This window comes from Lissotriton vulgaris, chromosome 6 (assembly GCF_964263255.1).
Source record: "Lissotriton vulgaris chromosome 6, aLisVul1.2, whole genome shotgun sequence".
Classification (NCBI taxonomy): domain Eukaryota; kingdom Metazoa; phylum Chordata; class Amphibia; order Caudata; family Salamandridae; genus Lissotriton; species Lissotriton vulgaris.
In genome coordinates this window covers 236,785,183-236,804,429 of record NC_141694.1, presented here as the reverse complement: position 1 = coordinate 236,804,429, position 19,247 = coordinate 236,785,183, and positions in this window count along the sequence as shown.

Below are 19,247 nucleotides of genomic sequence, written 5' to 3'. Positions count from 1 at the left end.
AAAAGGTCATTTTGTTAAGCGCTCTGACATCTTTGGGTAAAGTTCTTGCAAATCGAAATAAATAAATAAAAATGCATGAAAACATATTTCTTTTCCATAGTGAAGGGCATTCTGTAATTTCTTTTGCCCAAAATCATGCCCCTGACACAGAAATTGTCACTTTCATAAAAATTTGCAAGATTTTTTGTTTGATTTAATGGGGGAACTGTGTCGATCACAGACTGATTTTGTCATTTAAATTGCTTCGTCCACCCCCAGGAGAGAGATGACTCTACCCTTCGAAGAAATGAAGACGTGCTTCAATCAATCATGGTTGGTAAAGTGCAACTACTGACCCGTGAGTGTCTCCAGGCACTAGGAGGGGAAGAGGGGTGGCTCCGTTGAGTGCCGGGGTCCCCAAAAAAGCCAGGTCCTGAGGTCCTTCCTGAAGTGGGGCAATGTGGGAGATTGTCGAAGATGGAGGGTGAGGGTGGGCCTAATTGAGGACTCAGCAGTGACTGTGTCCACAGCTCTATTATTATGACCAGACTCGCACAGACACAGATCAAGCCTTTTTTTATTGTGCTAAGAAATTCTGAAGTGTTGAATAATGCTGCAACATTTAATGATACATCTCGTTGACATCGGTCTCCTGAGGCGGAAAGCCGGGAGCGCCAAGACGCATTTTTAAAAATTATTACCTGTGATACTTGTGTATTTTGCTTTATTCTTCACTTATCCTCATCACCCTTGGCACTCTAAACAGAGGTAGCGCTGCAACGACACCCCCCAGCTCCTTCGCCAATTTCGAGGGCGAGGCGCGTCCTGAGACACGCCCCCTCTGCTGGCCACGCCCCCTACGAGGCATATAAATAAAGCGCCGTCGCTTTACAACCTGTTGACATCGGTCTCCTGAGGCGGAAAGCCGGGAGCGCCAAGACGCATTTTTAAAAATTATAACCTGTGATACTTGTGTATTTTGCTTTATTCTTCACTTATCCTCATCACCCTTGGCACTCTAAACAGCGGTAGCGCTGCAACGACACCCCCCAGCTCCTTCGCCAATTTCGAGGGCGAGGCGCGTCCTGAGACACGCCCCCTCTGCTGGCCACGCCCCCTACGAGGCATATAAATAAAGCGCCGTTGCTTCACAACCTGTTGACATCGGTCTCCTGAGGCGGAAAGCCGGGAGCACCAAGACGCATTTTTAAAAATTATTACCTGTGATACTTGTGTATTTTGCTTTATTCTTCACTTATCCTCATCACCCTTGGCACTCTAAACAGCGGTAGCGCTGCAACGACACCCCCCAGCTCCTTCGCCAATTTCGAGGGCGAGGCGCGTCCTGAGACACGCCCCCTCTGCTGGCCACGCCCCCTCAAACGCCCTGACTCCCCCGTATAAAGCATGTGCCTGGGTAGGAAGTGCAGCGGACGAGCGCAGCGGGAGCGCCGTTTGCGCGCCGAAGGCGCGCCTAAGGCAAGCCCGTCTGTGCCCATCCGTGCCACGGCCGGGCCCAGGGCCGGACACGCTGCCCAACCTAAGGTACGTACTGATCAACTACCTACCTATACCCGAGCTGATCTGCTTGCTCTTAATCACAACAAAAATCACTGTCTCAACATCATTAATGCCGAGACATGGTTAGGACCCGTATGCTGCCACTATTGCAGAACTCTCCTCACCCTGGTAAAACAGTTACCTAACACGAATAACGCAACTTTACTTCGAGGAGCCTTGATCAACGCAAGGTCCATTTGCAAAAATAGTGAGCACATTCATGATCTCATTATGGAGAACGACATTGACATGCTCTTCATAACCGAAACATGGCTGAAACCATGGTGCAACCCGATCATAGCCCTAACTGTCCCCCAAGGATACCTCATTCAGAGGATCGACAGACAAGAACTCAGAGGTCGTGGCTTGGCCATCATCCATCGAGACTCTCTGAAATGTACCATCACTGAACTCCCTGACGTAAAAGGGGCAGAAAGCATGGGTTTCTGCATCCGACTAAATGAGGAAAATACCTTCGCGGGAGCCCTCATTTACCGCCCCCCAGGACCCCAAAACGGTTTCTTCGAAAGTTTCGAAGATGCTCTCAGCACGTTCACCCTAAAATACGCAAATTTCACCGTTTTGGGCGACCTAAACTTCCATCTAGACAAACCCAACGACCCCAACACCATGTGGCTTAACGACTTGACAAATATTCTAGGACTGAAAATACTGACCAAACTGCCCACGCATAAAGCAGGCCACATACTAGACTGCATTTGCACCAATACCCAAACCCTAACCGTCGAAGACCCGCTGATCCAAACATGGACCGACCACTGTTTAATTCCTTTCAATCTAACCACCAATAAGAAAAGGTCTAACACCGCCAACCAAAAAATCGAAGTCCCTATGCAATAAGACTGGAAAAAGCTTGCCAACTCACCAAATCTCCTGCTCACCGCAGAGAAATCTAAACCTTCATTGTCTGGAGACACAGAATCCGACTACAAAATATTTTGCAACTGGATCTCTGAGTGCTGTGGTCCGGCCAACTCAGAGAAAGTTAGGAAAAAGCAGAATAGAAAATCAGCACCCTGGTTCTCCCCTGAAATAAAAGCAAAACGTACAGAGATCAGATCTCTCGAAAAGAAATGGCGTCAAAACTATGATCCAAAGGAAGCTCTTGCCTATAAAACCGCGAGGAAAATATATCACTCCATGATAAAAAACGCCAAAAAAGACCATTTTCTTCAAAGAATTAACTGGTCCAACAACAACCAGAAACAAATCTTTAAAATTGTTGACGAGTTCATGAACCCCAGAATCCTCAGGCAAGAAATACCACCCTCACTAGCTCTCTGTAACGACATAGCTGACTATTTCGAACAGAAAATACTTAAACTTACTTCAGACTTCCCTGACCCTCCTGAACCCCCCCTACTACGCAACAGTACCAATCAACAACAAACCCCAGTTGAAAAATTTTACTCCCATCAGTCTCGACGAATCCCGACAAGCCATCCTCTCGAGTAAACCAGGTTGCCCGTTCGACCCATGCCCCCCAATGCTGCTCCACACTCTGGTGGACACGGTAAATCCAGCCATAAACTCCATTATAAACTCCTCCCTGTCTACGGCAGCCTTTCCGGCTGAATGGAAGCTCGCGGCAGTCAAGCCTCTGCAGAAAAAACCCCTATCCGACCCCACCACGCTTTCCAACCTTCGCCCCATCTCGTTGCTCCCACTACTGTTTAAATTGACCGAAGCGGCAGTCAATAAACAGTTGACAAAACATCTAGAGGAAAACCACCTATTCCACCCCAACCAGGCTGGTTTTAGGGCAAAACACTCCACAGAGTCAGCCCTCCTACATACTGTAGAGACCCTCAAGATGGCACTGGACCACGGGAAAAAGGCCGTCCTGATCCTGCTCGACCTGTCGGCGGCCTTTGACACGGTCTCACACCCCGTGTTGATAGGCCGCCTGACAGAGTCAGGGCTAGCATGAACCGCCCTCGAATGGCTGAAAAACTTCCTAAGCCATAGGAGACAAGTAACCGTGCTAGGAAATTACTGCTCGGATGAAAAAACCATAAAAACAGGGGTACCACAAGGCTCAAGCTTGAGCCCGGTGTTGTTCAACCTCTATATGACCCCCCTGATAGAACTCATCACATCCTTTAACATCAGCACGATATCTTACGCTGACGACACCCAGCTTATCCTAGTACTGGATAACAACTCCTCCAAAGCAGAGGAAAACTTACGAAACTGTCTGACGGCAACCTTTGATTGGATGCGACCGAACCACCTCAAATGTAATTCAGGTAAAACTGAAATCCTCCCTTTCGGCCAAAACAACCTCTTTTCCCCCTCCAATTGGTGGCCTCAAGACGCCGAATTTCCCCCTAATACCATCACGTCAGCTCGTAACCTAGGGATAAGGTTTGATGAAGCCCTATCCTTTAAGCAACAAGCAGGTACAGTGGCAGGGTCCTGTTTCAATATCATTAAAGGTCTTAGAAGATTCTTTGACTTCCTTCCCTTAACAGCTAGAAAGACTGTGGCAGTAGCCCTCATCACATCCCGCTTAGACTACTGCAACAGCGTCTATGCAGGCTCAAACAGAGCTGTTCTGCACAAGTTACAGATGGTTCAAAACGCCGCCGCCCGCCTGGTGCTACGACTACCCAGGAAATCATCTGCCTCAAAAGCACTCAAAACCCTGCACTGGTTACCCATCCACAAAAGAGTGCTATTTAAAATCCTGCTTATTACTTTCAGAGCCTACCACCAGTCAGGACCGACATACCTGTCCCAAAGGTTTGGAAGATATACTCCCCCACGATCACTCAGATCATCCAACCTAAACCTACTCGCAGTCCCCAAATTCAGACTAACCACAAAAGGTGGAAAATCTATCGGAGTACTGGGAGCCAAAGCTTGGAACAAGCTCCCACCACAAATGCGCCTGATCCAGTCCGAAAAATTGTTTCGTAAAATGCTCAAAACATGGATCTTCAATATCGAAGACTCAATCTGCTTAGCGTTAATCTAAACCACATTTTACTCATAGACCAGGATCTATATTTAGGATCTACCTAAGCAGCTTCCCTTTTTCCTCTCTGTCGGGACAGTGATGTCTAGCGCCAAGATGCTCCCTGGAGTGTAAGTGCGCTCTATAAAAGCCTATTTAAAAAAAAAGAAAAAAAAAAAAAATCCTCAATCTAAATTTCTCACGGGCAGATTTACAAGGAACTGACGCATCTACATTGATGCTTCAGTTTCCTTGCGTCACCTCAAAATGTCCTTGCGCCACCCTGGATGCACTGTATTTACACTACAGTGCACCATGGCGCAAGGAATTACAGATGCGCCAGAAATTCTGACACATCTGTTGGAGGAAAAATGACGCATTGTTGGAGTTTGTCACAAAAGCGACTCATCTTCAGCAATGCACCAGAAAACATAGGTAGGTCCCATGTAAAATGCCTTGAGTCAATCCTTACGGCTGGTTTGAGCAGGCGTAGGGATTTTGACGCAGTGAAGGCATAGAGTGACGCAGTGAAATCTTGTAAATTTCACTGCACCAGTTCTATGTGGCTTTTTGCATGGGAACACCTACCCTGCATACATTATGCCTGACACAGGTATAATGTGACACAGGGCTTTACAACGTGACGCATCTCCCTAGATGCGTCACATTGTAAATGGGCCGCAAATTTTATGCCGCCGCTGCATCACAAAAGTGACACAACAGCGGCGCAAAAGTCACGTAAATCTGCCTCTTTGTATCCCAATCTCCTCCACGTGTTTCCGGTTGATTAAAGTTCCTCTGCCTATGTGTGCCGTCAGGTGCCTGCGTTCTGTATTTTGATCCTTTTTTTCTGTTAAGTTTCTGGTGAATCTTTCCATTTCTCTTCCGTCCTGAGGAGAAAATGGATTGCCCAAAAATCGCTAAGTAAGTTATTGAAAGGAAGCTACAGATTTAGGACAGCTGAGCCAACAAGGCCAAAGGGGTGCCAACTAAGGCTCTGCTGGGAAACATCAGAACTATAATAAGGAACCATCTTGACCTTTTAATCTCTCTCTGATGGGATAGCTTTAATCACTGTCGGATCAATGTCTTTGATACTGAAATATCTACTCTTTCATTTAGCGCTGGGGTATACCAGGGGGCCCACTTGCCTTTATTCTTTATTCTCTCCCTCTAAGTGGGAGCCACATTGTCTATGGCCTCCTGCATTCCACCTAAAAACTACTCACTTTCCTGATTGATATCCTCAGTGTTGCTTAGCGGGTACATTGTATCCTTTAGTTACCCCAAGCCATGATCTTGGGGTAAACCTGGAACTCTGTCATGGCTTAAAAGCATTTAAAAAATAAAAGAGCTGCAAATTTGCGATATTCGTGAATTTGTGGGAAAATAAAAATAGAAGTGCAGGCTCCCGTGCTTGCTTTTACATAACCCCTGGGTGGGCCAGGTCCTGGAGGCATATCACATGAACAGGAGGGAGGTGCACAGGCCCCCTCCTAGAGCTTATGAAAGGCCTAGGGGTCACTACCTCCCCAGGGGATTGATTTTAATGTATGCAGGAGTCTAAATACGGGTAATTTGGGGGGCCCACACAGCCCTGGTTGCCATGTCTCTGGAACACTTCAAAATATAAACAAACATTTGGCCCAGGACCTGGGTGGGCCAGGTCCCAGGAGCAATGTGGAAACATAGGAGGGGTGCAGTAGATCTTTAGCCTATTCCCCGGAGCAGCAACGTGTTTTTATAGGGGGGAGCACAGATTTAAATTAAAAATAATGCAGGGGAGGCCCTAAGGCCCCCCTGCAGCTATGGGGTCAACCTCCTCCCCAAGGCACAGTATGAATGATAAATAATGCAGGCGAGGCCCTACAGTCTATATATTTTAAAGCAAAGATGGGGCCTGCACAGCCTCCCCCACATGCCTCAGTACATAGATAGTTTGCTGTGGCTTGGTAGGATCTTTACCGCTCCCTCAAAGCCAGGGCAAACACTGCTCTACTTTCAACAAGCAAGAGCATGAAAAATACTCTACATTTTTTAAAGGAGAGCAGAATAGTTTCACAGACAGGAAGCTGCCTTTCCAGCAGCTCCCTGTCTGTTAAATCAATGATGTCTCCCGCGGTTCGTGGGGAGCCAGCAGAGACCTCCGGGGCACTGAGGCACATGGATCCCATTCCCTAAAACTGCAAAGAAAAAGGACAGCATGTCACTAAGTACCTGCCCCTTTTCTCCACAACTATGCAAACTCACCTCCGGATCACAACTGGTTGGAAAATGAATTCCACTTTATTCCTGAGGGGATCAGGACTAAAGCAGACTTTGTTCCCCAACCAGTAGTACACCAGGAGGTGCATTTGCAGAGTGAGAGAGAAATGGGTATGGCCTCCCACAACCTCTCAGCAATCCACCTATGTGGGACTTACTGGAGGTAACAGGAGGAGTAGTTGGTCCCCAAGGACCCTCAAGAGCCAAGGAGACTTCATCCCCCAACCAGTAATGCACCAGGAGGACTGTTTACAGAGTGGTGAAGAAAGGGGGTGTGACTCTGACAAACTCTAAACAATCCAGCTGTGAGGGACTTACTGGAGCTAGTTGACCCCCAAGGATGTCCTTCGGGGCAAACTACCCCTTCTGTTACCTCCAGTAAGTACCACACTGTGGAATTAATAAGAGGTCTTCAGAGGGCACCCCCCCTTTCTTCACCACTCTGCAAACACGCCTCCTGGCACACTAGTGGATGGGGGAAGAGGTCCACTTTATACCTGAGGGATCTTTGGGGCCAATAAGCTTTCCTGGTAACTCCTATAAATCTGACACAGCGGGATTCCTGAGACCAAGCCCACTGCAGGGTCATAATTTATAGTTACCTCAAGTAACTACAACTGCCAAATCTCACTGGTTTTGTACGAGTGAAATCTGACCCTAAATATAACATCCTTGTAACCTTTGTAACCTTTTTTTTCAGATATATATTGAGGGGCAGGCACAGCACAAGGAGCATCACACCTGTGAGGCAGGGGAGGGGCGTGATCACGTGACTGGGAGTGGTCACAGCTGATATAACATCACAGCAAAGAACCCCTCACAAGGACACATCTGAAACAGGAACTGAGGAACATTTGAAGGATGAAATGCGTCTGACGAGCGTTTCAGAGACCCCCTTTTTATGCTTGTGCATTTTTATCAAATAAAGCCGCTTTTTCAGTCCCCCGGAGCATGGTCACACTCTTTTTCGATTTCGTGGGAGAGAGACTGGTGTTTAAATATATATATATTCACTGAAAAAACATAGGTTTCACACATGTTATAGTTAGCTGGACATTTCACTCATACAAAACCATTGAAATTCCCCTGTTACAGTTAGTTCAGCTAACTATAACTTGCGCGCCCGCAATGCACTGCTGATGATGTCACATATTACATCACTCATGACATGGTCAGTGACATCTGAAATGACATTGCTGATGACATCACTGATGACATCATCCAGTGAATGTGTGTCTTTCTGAAAAATACATATTTTTATATATGTATACTTAAACATCGATGGAAGAACAAGCAGTTAAATATGTGTCTAAATGGATGTTTTTTTTATTGATTGTATAACTGACTTATTAAGTGTATCTTACTGAATACATGTATTAGCGAGTAATGTTTAAATATTTAAATATCTGTATAAGTGTCTCACTTTGTGTATAAATGGCTGCATGGGTTGGTGAGTAGATACATGAGTGTGTATATGGGTTATTAGTTGGTTTTTTGAGTATCAGAATGAGTGTCTGTATGGTTTAGTGGGGGTATTACTTAGCACACAGATGCGTGAATGAGTGACTCACTGTTTGTATGTGTTTTGAAGACAGCATGTGTGAAGGACTGTATGGGTGGATGGGTGTGTGTATGGGTGTGTTAGTGAGTGAATGACTGCCTCAATCATATGTTTATGAGTAACTACATATGTTTTAAACTAGTATATGTGAGTATTGATGTTTATAATTGAGTATATGTGAGAGTGAGAGATTGGATGAGTTCCTGTATAAATAAGTATGTGTTTCTATAAGGGATTGTTTAAGAGAGTAAGTATGTGTACATTTCTGTAGAAGTAAGAGTAGTGGTGTGTGTATAGCTGTATATGCAAGTAAACAGATGTTTTATAGTTTATTTGCATCTGTGAGTATGTGTGTGAGTAACTCAATGGATGAATGTCAGTGGGTAAAAGGAAGTATAGGTGGATGAGTACATATGATGAGTGAGTACATGTATGAGTGACTATATAGAACTGTTGGTGAATGAGTGGATGTGTATGTAGATTTTGGAATTACTGAATAGGTTGTTAGAACTGGTATTGGTTTCTCCATTGTTTTGAAATTTTTAGTTTCTATTTTTCAATGTGTGTATCAAGGTTATATTACGCTGAGAGGAGGTCTGCCACTCTTTCACAAGGATGATGTCATCAGTGATGTCATTTGAGATGTCATGAGTGATGTCACTGACTATGTCATGAGTGATGTAATATGTGACGTTATCAGCAGTGCATTGCAAGAGGGCGAGATATAGTTAGCTGAACTAACTATAACTGGGGAATTTCAATGGTTTTGTATGAGTGAAATGTCCAGCTAACTATAAAATGTGTGAAACCTATGTTTTTTTCAGTGAATTTCTAAAGTTTTTTAAATGCTAATTCCTAACTATAATGTGGGTGAAACCTATGGTTTTTTCAGTGAATTTCTAAGGTTTTTTAAAGAATAATTCCTAACTATAACGTGGCTGAAACGTATGGTTTTTTTCAGTGAATTTCAAAGGATTTGTAAATGATAATTTTTAAATGTATACATTGCTATTTTTTGTATACTAATTTACAACATTGTTTTAAAGTATTTATTTTTAGATATTGTATTTTTTAAATTACATTACATATTTTTTTATATTAATTGAAAAAAAATGTTTTTAAAAATATTGAAATTTTAATATATTTTTATTTTATTTTATATTTTTTTTATTTATATATATATATATTATATAGCAGGCAATGATATCCTATGGAAGGAAATTCAAGTTACTGGTAAGTACAGTTAAACTTACTTTTCTGGAATACTAGTGAGCTGCAAAAATGCAGTACTGAGGTCTCTCCAGATAACAGGTGAGTAAATCGGAATTCGTAGTTCGGCTGATTTTTGAGGAATTTTTTAAAATTCCAAAACTCCACACTTAGAAGAATTTCCAAGTGAAACCAGTCAATGTTAGCCTATGGAAGAAAATTCAAGTTACTGTAACTACGATTAGAATTACTTTTCAGGATCAGTAGTGGGCTGAAAGATGCAGCACTATGGTCTCTCCTGATAACAGGTAACTAAATCGGAATTCATAGTTTGGCTGATTTCAGAGGAATTTTTTAAAGTTACAAAACTCCACACTTAGAAAAACTTCCAAGTGAAACCAGTCAATGTTAGCCTGTGGAAGGAAATTCAAGTTACTGTAACTGCGATTACAATTACTTTTCAGGATCAGTATTGGGCTGAAAGATGCAGCACTGAGGTCTCTCCTGATAACAGGTGAGTAAATCGGAATTCAAAGTTTGGCTGATTTTAGAGGAATTTTTTTAAGTTCCAAAACTCCAAACAAAAACATTTCCAAGTGAAACAAGCCAATGTTAGCCTACGGAAGAAAATTCAAGTTACTGTAAGTATTGTTAGAATTACTTTTCAAGATCAGTAGTGGGCTGAAAGATGTAGCACTTAGGTCTCTCCTGATAACAGGTGAGTAAATCAGAATTCATAGTTCGGCTGATTTTAAAAGAATTTTTTAAAGTTCCAAAACACCACACTTAAAAGAATTTCCAAGTGAAACCTGTCAATGTTAGCCTACGGAAAGAATTTCAAGTTACTGTAACTACGATTAGCATTCCTTTTCAGGATCAGTATTGGGCTGAAAGATGCAGCACTGAGGTCTCTCCTGAAAACAGCTGACTAAATCGGAATTCATAGTTCAGCTGATTTTAAAAGAATTTTTAAAGTTCCAAAACTTCTCACTTAGAAAATGTTCCAAGTGAAACCAGTCAATGTTAGCCTATGGAAGGAAATGCAAGTTACTGTAAGTATGGTTAGAATGACTTTTCAGGATCAGTAGTGGGCTGAAATATGCAGCACTGAGGTCTCTCCTGATAACAGGTGAGTAAATTGGAATTCATAGTTCATCTGATTTTACAGGAATATTTGTACGTTTCAAAAATAGACACTTTAGAAACTTTTTTGGTGTATACCACACAATAGATTCCTATGGAAGGAAATACAAGTTACTGGTAAGTACGCTTAGATTTAATTTTCAGGCTTTGTACTGGGCTCAAAGATGCAGCACTGACGTCTCTCGTGATAACAGGTGAGTAAATCGGAATTCGTAGTTCCGCTGATTTTAGAGGAATATTGTGCTCAATAGGGAAGGAAGGGGGCGGGGCCTGAGGTGACATGTGTGCAAACACACCCTGTGGCGCGTTTTAGGTTGAGGAATTAATTCCTCTTCAATCCTGAGGCATGGTGACTATTTGGAAATTAAGAGGCCCGACTCACATACTGCATGGGATTTTCCAACACTACATCTCCTAAGCCTGACTGACTTCATGAGTACATGTATTCCCATATTTTCAAACACATCAACCAAGCAAATTATTCTGTCAGAATTTGTCTGAAAACATTATTAAATGCTAGAGAAAGAGTTTCTATGGCATTTAAACAGCACACCCAGCGTTTTTTTACACATCATGGAGACTCCTTGGGAATTAAAAAGCCTGACAGACATACTGCATAGCACTTTCTAACACTACATCTCCTAATGCCTGACTGACTTTGTGAGTACACGTATTCCCATATTTTCAAACACATCAACCAAGCAAATTATTCAGTTAGAATTTTCCTGAAATTATTACTAAATGCTAGTGAAAGAGTTTCTATGGCACTTATAGTGAAGCGAGGGAAGAGATATGAAGGTGAGGAAAGGAGAGTGAGAAAAAAAGCATTTTAAGAGAAAAGAAAAAGGAGTAAGTGAATCAGAAGAATTTTTTGAAAAAGAGAGGAAGTAAAAAGAACAGTGGTGGAGAGAAAGGGAGACAGTGAGAGAGAGGGAAAGAGAGGGAGAGTGAGAAACTTCCACATTAGAAAACATTTTTATTTTTATCTTAAATTGTACAACATAGTGCCCTTATAAGTTAACTACTTACCTTTTAAAATGCTGCTGAAGATGTAGTACAGTGTGAATCACACACCAGATATTGTTAACCAAAAATCTCTCAAATGTACCTCAGACACTGCAATCACAAAATGGCTGTGATTCCCTGTCATTTTTCACACATATCCCCGTACATAACCAATCAAATTTCTTCCCATGCAAATACTAAACCAAACTAACATTTTAATTGGTTGTACATTTCAACACTTTCAAACTCACATAATTTTCAACCTACCCCCACTGATCTCGCTGCCTCTTACCATGGTAACTCTCCACAGAACACCTATCTAAACTCAAAAGGTGAAAACTTCATCACTAAATGTTGCAAACCAATCAGCAAGTGTGTTTGACTTCTCAATATACCAGCTTATCCTGTCCAATGTTCTTTTCAATGACTTTTTCTAAACCAATAGTATTATTCCTTTTTAAAAACAGTACTATGCACCCTAGTTTTCAATGTTCAATTATCAGAAACCACCAATAATTTTATTTTTTCAATTGCACTGAATCTCATCCACATTTTTTTCTAAACTCCTATTTTTAAAACACAACTGTTCTTTTTAGAGACAACCAACATCTAAACACTCAAACTTGTAATTTAACTGTATTTTTTGAAAAATAAATTCTGCAGTGCGCGCACCCGCGATTTTTAAAAAAAATAAAAAATGGGTTTTTTTGGGCCTTCTGGGTCCTTCAGGGACCCCCTGAGAAGGCCTAGGGGGTCAGGGAGTCTCTACCTTGCCCCCTTTAAACATTATCCACTTTTGTTTTTGGTTCTCTTTGGCCTCAGAATGACAAAATGGCGGCCACAGGGTGTGAGCACCGTCTGCGCACCTCGCGATTTTTTGGAAAAATAAAATTCTTTTTTTGGGCCTTCAGGGTCTTTCAGGGACCCCCTGAGAAGGCCTAGGGGGTCAGGGAGTCTCTCCCCTGCCTCCTTTTCACGTTTTCAAACTTTTACAAAAATCGGGTAAAATGTAATTTATTTCCGGGCGTGCGTGCACGTCAAAAAATGTGACTTGAATACAAAGTCATGTGACTTGAAAACAATACTTTTGATTGGTTCATACTAGTTTCTGTTCCAGAATCTTCAAACACCCCACCCACTTCCCTCACTATCTCTTTCACTCTTTTGGAAGAATCACCTTTACTACTGTGTTCCTCCTTTGGAGTTTCTTTGAAGAAAATATGTGCAGCAACACCAGCCACCTGAAAAAAAACAAAGGACTCATTCATCTGGAAATTATTTACATACCCTGAGGGATGAAAAAAGGTGAATGCACCAAAAGTTACTTGTACCATCTGCAAGAGTGTGCTGTCAAGGGGCAATCCAAATAAAAAGTATTTATTTAGTATTCATACTATGTTGAGGCATGTAAGGAATGTGCATCCTCATCAGTATGCACAGGCATCCACTAGAGCCTTGGCAACACAATTACCACCTGCTGTCCCCAGCTCTTCATCTGGAGGGGCATCTCCTGCTTCATCACAACTCAACATCCGGCCACTTGTCAGGATGTGCATCTCCGTTGCAACAAATGCAATGAAGTACTTTGCTACGGAGAGAAAAGTCTGAATTTAATGGAGCTGAGAATTCGCAACTACCAATGCTCCCGGCAATAATTTTTTTCATTTAATTTTTCTTTGTTCCTGTTGAGCACTTTATGGTTAACTTTTTTTTTGTTACAAAAAAACAAAAAAACATATAAAATTGTTAGATAACTTCAAAACGAAAAAGACAAAAAAACAGTTCTTTTCAGAACTCACTTCAAGTCTCCATGAAGAGCTATTTGTCTTATACACTGTGTCATACTTTTTTTAATAAATGTGTAGAGCATAAATGAATGACTGAATTGACTGAGTGTAGGGGAGGAAGGGACTAATGGAATGAGTGAGGAAAGGGTAGTATGGTGAGTGAGGAAAGGGGAGTTAAAGAGTGACTAAAGGAGTGACGGAGTGACAAAAGAGGACTAAAGGAAGAAGAGTGAGGGAAGAGGAGTGAGAGAAACAGAGTGAGGGGGAGTAGGAAAAGGGAGCAGGAAAGTGAAGAGGTGCGAAATACAGATAGGATAAAGTGCAGAGGGGGAAAGGGATAAACAAACGGGAGTAAGTGACATGGAGTGAGGGGGTGAGGAAAGGGAAGTGAAGGAAAAGGAGTGATGGAAGATGAGTGAGGAAAAAGTACTGAGGGCGAGTGCAAGGCAGTAACAATGAGAGAATGGGTATGAGGGTGACGAAAGGAGAATGAGACAGAAGGAAGGACATTACGCGAGAGGAAAGGGGACTGAGAAATGAAGGAGTGAAGCAACCAGTAAGAGAAAGACAGGAAGGGTGAGGGAGAGAAAGAGAGAAAGAGAGTGACAGAGAAAGAGAGCAAGTGACTGAGAGGGAGTGAGGTGGTTACACTGAGTGAGATAGAGGGAGAGAAGGAGAGAGAAATTAAATGAAAGAGAGTGTGGGAGTAAAGGAATGGGAGTTAGCAAAAAACAATGAGGAAAGAAGAGTAAGTGAAAGGGACTGACGAATTAAAGGAAAAGACGAGTGAGGTAGGCAATATAAAAAGGGGAGTGAGGGAAAGGTAGTGAGAGAATAACAAAAGAGGAGTGACTAAAAGTGAGTGAGGTATGGTGTGAAGGAAAGAGAGTGAAGGGGAGAAAGAAAAGAGTGATGGATAAAGCAAAAGAAGGGCAGTGATGGAGGAAGAAAGAAAAGAAAAGCAATGGACACAGAGGGCAAAGAGGGAGCACGAGAAGTTAAATAAGGGTGAGGGAAGGGTATTAATGGTGAAAGAAGGAGTATAAAGGTGAATTAATGAGAGTAAAGAGAGTGAGGGTAGGGGAGTAAGATGAGCAAAGTAAGTAGAGTAACAGACAGAGTGAAGAAAGTGAAAAAGAGAAAGATAAGTAAGAGAGTGATGAGAAAATATATTTTCTTTGTCAAACTTACCTTATAAGTAATGAAAAATAAATAACATATTTTTTTGTAAAAATAAAATCTGTGAAAGAGGAGAAAAAATGAGTCATAATATATATAATATATATTTCACAATACAAAACAGAAGGAAGGGGATTAAAAGTCAGGAAAGGGGACTGAGAAATAAAGTAGGAGTAAAGGAAACAAAAAAGGTAAAGAGAAGAAGGGTGAGAGGCAGAGAGAGAGGGAGACAAAAAAACTGAGAGGAAGTGAGGTGGTTAGACTGAGTGACACAGAGGGAGAGAGAAATGAAGTGAAGGTGAGTGAGGGACTAAAGGAATGGGAGTTAGCAAAACTGAATGAGGAAAGAGGACTGACGGATGGAGTGAGGGAAAGAGAGTGAGGGGGAGTGGGGAAATGGGAGCAGGAGAAAGTGAATGGGAGTGATGCACAGAGAGGAGAATATGAAGTAGAAGTAGAGGAGTGAGATTGAGAGAAGGGCAATGACAGTGAGGGAAGTGATATAAAGGTAACGTAAGGGGAGTGATGGAAAAAGAAGCATATTAAGAGAAAGGAAAAAGAAGTAAGTGAAAGAGAAGGATTTATGGAAAGAGAGAGAAAAGAAAAGGAAGACTGGTAGAGAGAGAGGGAGACACTAAAAGAGAGAAACAGAGAGAGTGACGGACTGTGAGGGACTAAATCAGTTATAGTGACTGACACAGAGCAACAGACTTAGAGACGGATGGAAGAAAGGGGAATGAGCGAAAGGGAGTGATAAAGTGAAAGAAGTGAAGTGAGTGAAGGACACTGAGGGGTGATGTGAAAGAAAGAGAGTTAGTGTGCTGTGAAAAGACACTGATCGATACAGCAAGACAAGGGTAGTGATGGAGAAATATAGAAAAAACAAGTGAGGGGTAGACAGGGAAACCAACAGAAAGTTGGACATGATGAATGAGGGTGAAGGAAGAGTACTGATGGTTAGAGAAGGAGTGTAAAGGTGAATGAGGGGCAGTAAGTACTAAAGAACTAAAGGAATGGGAGTTGGCAAAAGTGAATGAGGAAAGAAGAGTAAGGGAAAGAGACTAACAGATACAGTGAGGGAAAAAAAGTGAGGGGGAGTGGGGAAATGGGGAAATGGGAGCAGGAGAAAGTGAATGAGAGTGATGTACAGAGAGGAGAATATGAAGTAGGAGAAGAGGAGTGAGATTGAATGAAGGGCAGTGATAGAGAGGGAAGGGAAAAGAAGTGAGGGAAAAAGAAGCATATTAAGATAGAGGAAAAAGTAGTGAGTGAGAGAGAAGAATTTATCGAAAGACACAGGAAAAAAAGGTAGATTTGTAGAGAGAGAGACACGCAGGGAGAGAGAGAAAGGGAGGGAGAGTGAGGGACTGTGAGGGAGTGAGGCACTTATAGTGAATGAGACACAGGAAGAGACTTAGAGACGGGTAGAGGAAAGGGGAGTGAGGGTATAAAGGAAGGGGAGAGAGCAAAGGAGAGTGAAGGAGTGAGAGAAGGAGAGTGAGTCAAGGTAAATGAGAGATGATGTTATTCGCAGGGAGTAAGGGGTGAATAAGAAGAGACTAAGCAATACAGCAACACAAGGGTAGTGTTGGAGGAAGATAGGAAACAGAAATAAGAGACAGACAGGGGAAAGAGGAAGTTGAACAAGGTGATTGAGGGTAAAGAGAGAGTACTGATAGTGACAGAAATACTATAAAAGTCAAGGGAAGGGAAGGCAATCGACAGATGGAGTGAGCAAAGGAGTATGAGGGAGAGTGAGGGAATGGGTGCAGGAGAAATAGAATGAAAGTGATGCAGACAGAAGAGAACATTAAATGGAGGAAGAGGACTCAGATTGAATGAAGGGCAGTGACAGTGAGGAAAGGGATATAAAGGTGAGGGAAGGGGAGTGATGGAAAAATAAGCATATTAAGAGAAAGGAAAGAAAAGTAAGTGAGAGAGAAGGATTTATGGAAAGAGAGAGAAAAGAAAAGGAAGGCTGGTAGAGAGAGAGGGGGACACTGAAAGAGATAAACAGAGGGAAAGTGAAGGACTGCGAAGTAGCAAATCAGTTATACTGACTTACACAGGGGAACAAACTTAGACACAAATGGAAAAAAGGGTAGTGAGCGAAAGGGAGTAAGAGACAGAAAGAAGTGGAGTGAGTGAGCGTCACTCAGTGAATATATGAAGGAAAGAGAGTAAGGGGGCAGTGACAAGAGACTGATCAATACAGCAAGACAAGGGTAGTAATGGAGGACGATAAGAAAGAGAAGTGAGGAACAGATGGAGGAAAGAGGTAGTTGGACAAGATGAGTGAGGGTGAAGGAAGAGTACTGATGGTGAGAGAAGCAGAGTAAAGGTGAATGAATGGGAGTCCGTAGAATGAGGGAAGAGGAAAAAGATGAGGAAATGTATTGAAGTAAGAGAGACACTGAAGAAAGGATAAAGAGAAATTGAAATGAAAAAGTAATGAAAAACTATTTTTTTGTCGTACTTACCTAACTATAATATCTGTGTAAGAGAAAAAACAATTGAGTTATAATATATTTTTCACAATACAAAATACAAAATAATTTGTACAATATGTTATATATTTTATTTTGCTGTTCTCAGAATATATTGAATTTCACTAAAAACAGTGAGTTCAATACAACTCATCGTATGACAGCGGGCAAAATAAAAACACAATCGAAAAGATTGTGTTTAAAAAACCCATTCAACATTTTCATTGACAATGTAACAATTAGAAAAAACATATCTTAAATGTCTTTTTCAAACAGCAATTTCAGACATAAGTATAGAATGTGAAAAATATTCACAAAGTAATAAAACAATACTACTTCTTTCTTATACACTGTACTGTAAATAAAGTAATGTCCAAACATATGATAATATCATTTACTCGAAATAGTCATTTGTTTGTGATACTATTCCTCATGGCCAAATAGTATCTTCGAAATCCTTAGTTTGGAAGTTACTTAATAGTACTCTTAAACATCCATCTCCCGACCTTCTGAAACAAAAGCACCCACATCTTTTGGACCATCTAACAATGGTTATATCTCCACCCGATAGTATTTATCATGAACATAGAACCTTAAACAAATAGCATCCTATCAGAACCTCAACATCATTTGGTATGCCAATCATACTCTTCTCATCCTTTATTTCACCAAGCAGCTGTATACCATTAAAATAAACCTCTACAAGGGAATAAAAAATATCATCAACATCTTTAACAACTGCAACAAATCTAAAACACCACTGCCTCACTCATGATCAACATTTCATGTAATACTCATATCACTCACTGTATGATACACTTACACTACCTCTATGACAAGTTTAAGTTTTTTTTATCTTGATCACTTTGACTTATAAAGTAATTCTCAGCAGCAGATTAACGTTTTTTACAGGACTAATTTTTCTAGGCCAATTTGTTTTCCTAAAATGTGGGTTGTTAAAACAGTAGGTAAGAATTGTGTAAGTCAAAAGGCAAACATTGTTTAAAAGTTAATTGAGTGTCATTACAATGAGTCCAGCCTTTTGTACATTTTAAGTAAGCTGTATAATGTCCTGATGTTGTAGAAGGACCATCATGGAAAATAATTGCTACAGTTACAAAAGTTCTTCCTGAAACTGATATTTGAGAAGCCACAAACTTTTTAATTAAAGTTGTCAATTTTGTTCTGTCAGGTCTGCATCATTGGAACATTAAAATTACATACTGTCCATATCTTTGTATAAATAATGTTGATAACATTTCTGAGTTACATTGGGAACAAACCATGTTTTGATTTGCTTCTCTAACTAGATTATTAAAAGTCAATGATTTGCAGTCTGGTAATGTCAAATATATATATCTTTCTGTGTCTATTTGATTACTACTTGAAAACAAACAATTATCACAGTCATGTTGCCATTTATAAGATACACCAAATATATTTTCAATATCTAAACCTTCATCTTGCAATACAACAAGCATATACATAAGAGATTTCTGATAATCTTGCTGAATATTCTGTGAAAATTGATTTACTCCAGAACATATGTCTAAAACATTTCGAATATCAGAAACACTTTCTATTTCTGTTTTATCACTGCTACATTTCTCAAACACAGAATTCAACAAACAACAAAATCTTTGATTCCGATTTTCAATAATCTGTTGCTGTAAAGTTTGAAGGAAAAAAAACAACATTAACCACTACATTAGCATAGCAGTTGACACCAGTACTGTTTTCAAACTGAAATCCAACAACCTCTTCAATACTATCCTTTTTCCTTGCAATTACTGGTTCATCTAGTTTTTTTCTTTTCTTTACAACCTCACTACAATTTTTCTCCAATCTTCTTTTTCGGCGTACCACAACCTTTTAAAATAAAGGATATTGAGGCAAATGAGGAGCATATTCTCTTCTTAACCTACTATACTCTTTCACACAATTCAGATCTTCACTAATCTTTGTCTCATCAAAATCAATCAAGTATAATCCAGATAAAGTTCTGACTCGAGATAACGCTACATATGCCATACCTTCTTTGAACACAGTGCTTCCAATATTCACCAAAGCACTATCTACACTCAAACCTTGTG